Source organism: Panthera leo, chromosome C2 (assembly GCF_018350215.1).
Source record: "Panthera leo isolate Ple1 chromosome C2, P.leo_Ple1_pat1.1, whole genome shotgun sequence".
NCBI classification, from domain to species: Eukaryota; Metazoa; Chordata; class Mammalia; order Carnivora; family Felidae; genus Panthera; species Panthera leo.
In genome coordinates this window covers 109,417,755-109,423,409 of record NC_056687.1, presented here as the reverse complement: position 1 = coordinate 109,423,409, position 5,655 = coordinate 109,417,755, and the positions used below count along the sequence as shown (strand labels likewise).

General features: G+C 36.9%; 1 non-coding gene across 1 annotated transcript; it reads left to right on the top strand.

Annotated features, from left to right (window-relative positions):
* The first annotated feature begins 252 nt into the window (after positions 1-252).
* Positions 253-359, top strand: LOC122198961. Its single transcript, XR_006193247.1, has one exon. It is a non-coding gene; the product is annotated as a U6 spliceosomal RNA (small nuclear RNA).
* Positions 360-5,655: the final 5,296 nt, after the last annotated feature.

Genomic DNA, 5,655 nt, shown 5'->3' with positions numbered 1-5,655 from the left:
TATATATATTTTAATACTATTTGTTTGAACACATTTCTTTGCTGATTTAATAATTTTGGAATTGAACAAAGCTCTTCTTTGGAAAGTCAAATTCTGACAGCTACTTCCAGTACATCGCTTTTTTCATTTTTTTTTTCTTTTAACCAAAAGCCACTCACCCAAGTTCAAAAGGAAAATATTTGGTTACATTAATTTAGTATTTTGATCCAATATTTCTAAAAGAGAGAAAGATAATGTGAAAGCATTCGCCTAATGCTCACTACGGCATCACATATATTAAAATTGGAATGATACAGAGAAGATTAACAAGGCCCCTGTTCAAGGATGACACACAAATTCATGAAGCATTCCATATTTTTGAAGAATTGGTATGGTCACCAACAGAGAGAGACGCTTTTGTTCCTTTGATGTAGCTCATGTGAAAGATGTCAATAGCAACACTTTGCCACCGCCTCTCCAACATTTTTATTATTGGCAAAGGTGACAAACCGTGGATTTCTCTTCCCCACAGAAAGGGCATATGCCTCACCATTGCTGGAGAGAGACAAGAGACTGATGGTCAAACAGAGCAGTGGTTATAATGGTCCCTAAGTAAGGTGATTGGAAGTCTCTGTACTTAATTAAAGATCAATACAGCACACACACACACACACACACACACACACACATACCAATCTCCAGCCACACAGGTAGCATTCCCCTAGGCATGTTCTGGAGAATATTGCTAGTAAGATTCTAAAAAATAATTCTGTACCCAAGAAGATTCAGGTTAAATACACTGCAGTAGTCTCCTCACTGCAGGCCTTCTCAGAACCATTAATTGTATATCTCAAAGGGAAGGGTGAGGTTCTGTTGTATTTCCCCAATTTAGAAGAGTCCAAAAAGGCGATTGATGTTTCTTCTGTTCCATGGAAGACTTTTTAGGAAATGCTGGTCAAGAAAAAAATTAAGGGTGCCTGGGTGACTTAGTTGGTTAAACGTCCAACTCTTGATTTCGGCTCAGGTCATGGTCTCACGGTTCCTGAGATCCAGCCCCACATTGGGCCCCATGTCAGGCTCTGCTGACAGCGCAGAGCCTGCTTGGGATTCTCTCTCTCCTCTCTCTCTGCCCCACCCCCTGTTCACATGCATACTCTCTTTCTCTCTCAAAATAAATAAACATTTTTTAAGTTTATTTATTTATTTTGAGAGACAGAGAGCAAGCAGGGGAGGGGCAGAGAGAGGGAGAGAGAGAGAGAGGAAGAGAGAATCCCAAGCAGACTCTGCACTGTCAGCACAGAGCCTGATACAGAGCTCGAACTCACGAACGATGAGATCATGACCTGAGCCGAAGTCAGATGCTTAACTGACTGAGCCACTCAGGAGCCCCAATAAACATTGAAAAAAAGAGAAAAATATATACTTCATCTCCATTAAATGGGCCAAGAGTTTTATTTGTGAGTTACTTTGCTTGTTTCCATAGTTAGTGCTTCAGTATTTGCCTCCCTAAAGTGGTGGTTTAGGCTAAGTTGAGGATAATTACTTCCTTTGTCAATTTACTTCGGCCCCTTGGTGTTGTAATAATTAGGTTTGAGCAGATATATAAGTGTAGCATTAAGACTTGGAGGATTATAAAAATCATTGATATAGTGTGTTTATGGGTAGGAATTTCTCCAATTCCATACGCTATCTCTGAAAGTCTAAAGAATTTATAGCCCTCCACTCAAACAGTCTTTAATAGCCAGCTTCCTCTTTCCCTTTTACAACATATTGTAAATGGACTGAAACCAACCTGAATGTTTCTTTTCTCGGTAATCAGGAGACAGGCCATACTCTCTCTTCATTTGATAAGACAATCAGGATATGAAATATAAATCCTGGCAACATTATTGAGATAAATCCTCAAACAAAACTCAGATAAAGTACATGTAAACTTAGAAACTACATATCCTTTTGGAAAAAAATGAATTTGAAAGGATCCAATAAAAATTTCAGGACCAGCCATTAAAGACAATTTTAAAAAATGGAAATTTAGAAACATTGTCTCCCAGAGTGTGATTTCTGAAAAAGGCATAATTTAAACATGAAACTCTTTTGATAAGTGGGTAAGTTATTTCACTCTGCCTTGGAGTTTTAAAATAATGTTCTACATGTTATCTGACAAAACAGCTAAATCTGAAAAAGATCCCAGGAGAAGATTTCTTTTTGTCAGGTTTATTCTTTTCCCTTTGTTCTATGGCCCCCAAACTTACCAAACATTTTGCTATCACTAAGCTTTGACTGTGAATTTTTAAGAATATACTTCTAAAAGAAAATTCAATATCAACTACTAAATATTATTATTATCCAAATAACAAATCAAAAGTACTCAGTTTTAGGTAGGTAAGATGCCAAATGTTGACACCTTATTTGGAGAAGCCTTATATTAAAAGCATATTCTTCATTTCTTCATTTGTTTCTTGAAGAACCTATTTTGTAGTGGCTAAGACTTCAGACTTCAAGTCAGAAAGATCTGGATTTAAGTACTAGCTCTATCATGGGATACTTTGATACTGTGCAGATTTCTACACATCTCAAACCCTCATCTGCAAAATGGAATGCTAATGGTGACTCACTTATGAGCATCTTGTAAGGACTTAATGAACAAAAATATGTAGAGTCTTTGGCCCAAGTGCTGGCATATAGTAAATTCTCAGTAATTCACTATTAAACAGAGATTTCGTACATACAAATGCTTTCCATTAAATGTAGTTTGAGTTGGCTGGGTATTTATCAAGACTCTAGGCCTTCAGTCATTCAGTATTTAGCATGCCTGTTATATATAGTAGACATATATCTGTGCTATCCTACAGCTTTTGTATAAGTCTCTATTTATCAAGAATCAAGTTTTTACTAGCTTTCCTTTTGCTTCTTACTTTCTTTGCTTTCCTTTTTATCTTCCCCTTCCTGGGAGAGCCATTCTGAAAATTCTACACCTGCTACTATTGAAAGAAAATCTATAGAGAAAAGAAGTCTAGATGAAGTGAGTTTCAGACTATGCCCATCAGTGTTTCCAGGAATCAAACATTTTGCCCTCACCATCACCATACCCTACTATCACTCCAGGAGAGGAAAACCATGTAAACTGTCACCATGAGCCAACATTAACACCTACTTTCACAGGCCTTTGTATTAATTTGCTAGGGCTGCCATAACGAAATACCAGACTGGTAGCTGAAACAACAGAGATCTTTTTTCTCCCGGTTCCAGAGGCTGGAAGTCCATAATTTGAAGTTCAACATTTGAATTCAACATTGGGGATGGGAGACAATTCAGTCCACAATAGTCCTACTTTTACTCATCACTGCGAAGACACGTAAGTTGCTTTCATCCCTCTTTATTTAGATATAGACTTTGCAGGAGGAGCAGGGGAGGAAAAGGCTCATCTAGGGGAGAAAAATGGGATGATACATATCTGAAGTCATTCAAATAACATATTTACTTTTTGCACCTTTTCAAACGAAAGATCAAGATAGTTTTTAGAAATTCAAAACACAACACATTTCTCATCTGCTTTCTTTCTTACCAATGAACATGTATAGCACCTTCTGTCTTGCATAACACTGACCACCTCCTACGTGGCAATACTTCGTTGTTTACCTATTTCGTGTTTCTTATTAAGAAAGTAAGTATTGGGGTGCCTAGGTGGCTCAGTCGGTTGAACATCCAACTTTGGCTCAGGTTATGATCTTGCATTTGTGGGTTCGAGGCCCCCATTGGGCTCTGTGCTGACAGCTCAGAGCCTGGAGCCTGCTTTGGCTTCTGTGTCTCTCTCTCTCTCTCTCTCTCTCTCTCTCTCTCTCTCTCTGCCATCCCCTGCCTGTGCTCTGTTTCTCTCTGTCTCTCAAATAAATAAATAAATAAGCAAACAAACAAATAAATAAATTAAATCAAAACGTTAATAAAATTTTTTAAAAAGTTTATCACACTCTTGCCATACACATGAGCAAATTTATGGCTCAGAAATATTTTTCTTCTGGTTCTACATTATACAGAATTTGTGTAAGTAAATATCCTCAAAAATTATGTTTTTCACAGGGAAGAAAGAATTAAATTCCAATTGCCCAGCACTATTACTGGCACAGGTTCATCACATAGCAGATGTTAGTACAGTTTATAGTAATTCTGCACACCACTGGTTAGCAGGTCCCTTAAGGGCAGGAACTAGCATATTTTCCTTAATATATGTAGACCCTGTTGCTGCATAATGTTTTCTTGAATTTAGCAGTTGTTCAAGAAATATTTATAGAATAGAATAAAACAGAAATGAATGTATTAGAAATGTTGTTCAATATAGGATGAGCTCTGAATAACTTCTCACTTCATTTTAACAGATTACCTCTGCTCTCAGCATAACCCTGTGCTGTCCAATACAGTAGCCACGGGCAACATATGGGTGTTTAGTCCTTGAACTATGGCCACTCCAAACTGAGAGGGAGGTGCTGTAAGTAAAAAACATCCACTGAATATGGAAACCAATTTGACAAGAAATTTCATATTAAAAAAAGAAATAAAACATTCACTGGATTTCAAGGATTTAGTGCAAATAAAGTAAAATATTTTATTTGCATTTTAAAATATTGATCATATGTTGAAACGATAATATCTTTGACATACGGGATTAAGTGAAACATTATGAAAATCAATTTTTTGTGTTTCATTTGCCTTTTTTAATAGGATGAGCAGAAAAATCTTAAATCTTCTAAGAGGCTGCATTATCTTTTCAGAGTACAGAAGTGATGTGACCTCTTCACTGATACAGGTTAGGTTACTCTGCCTAGAATTATACTATACAAAGCACAGTTACAATTACTATGATCTGCTGAAAGTTTTACAACTTTATTTATGTAGGAATGTTGGCCTTTTAAAAGCTTATTTAGAGACAGAGGGGGGGGGGGGGGGGAAGAAGTGGAAATGCCTGCTGTGGTCCAAACAATGTATTTATTTCTGTAGCACCTATTTAAGACAAGTGGTTGAATACTTTGGAAATTCACAGTGTGACGTGGAATAGTCCAATTACTGTCATGTAGCTTCTTGACAATTTGTTCCTTAAACTGTACTCAGTTGTGGGCCAGATAAATTATAAATTGTTGTGGTTTTGTGGCCTTTATACAGCAGGAGTAAATTAAAAACTAGATCCTTCATAACAACCAGCTCTAAGAAAAAAGAAATTTGGGCTCCTGTGGCAGCAGTAGTTTTGAGGAATTAAAAAAATAGTGCCATAAATAAATCATCTTTATTTAGCCAGCTTTTAAATAATGTTTTAGTAAACTGACATCCACATCAATGGCATTTCAAGGTTGCTGCAAGCACTTGGGTGAGAATAAAATTAGGACCTTGTTTATTTGTCATTGAGCTGGCAACCTTCAAAACTCTCTTTTATCTGTTTATTAATTGTGTTTCCATATATTAGTTAGCTCTCTTTGTGATTCCTGATATTAACACTCTGAAAACCACTGGCCTCAGTTAACCCCAGTCATTGGATAAGCCATCCACATTAAAGAGTTCACAACACATTTTCACATTGGGTGCAGAAGTCATTTACTTCCACCTTTGGTGCTAACAGGCCACCCTCCCAATTAAATGCAAAAATCCAGAGGCATTTTCAAGTGGTAGGGCATCTTGCTTCAACAGAGA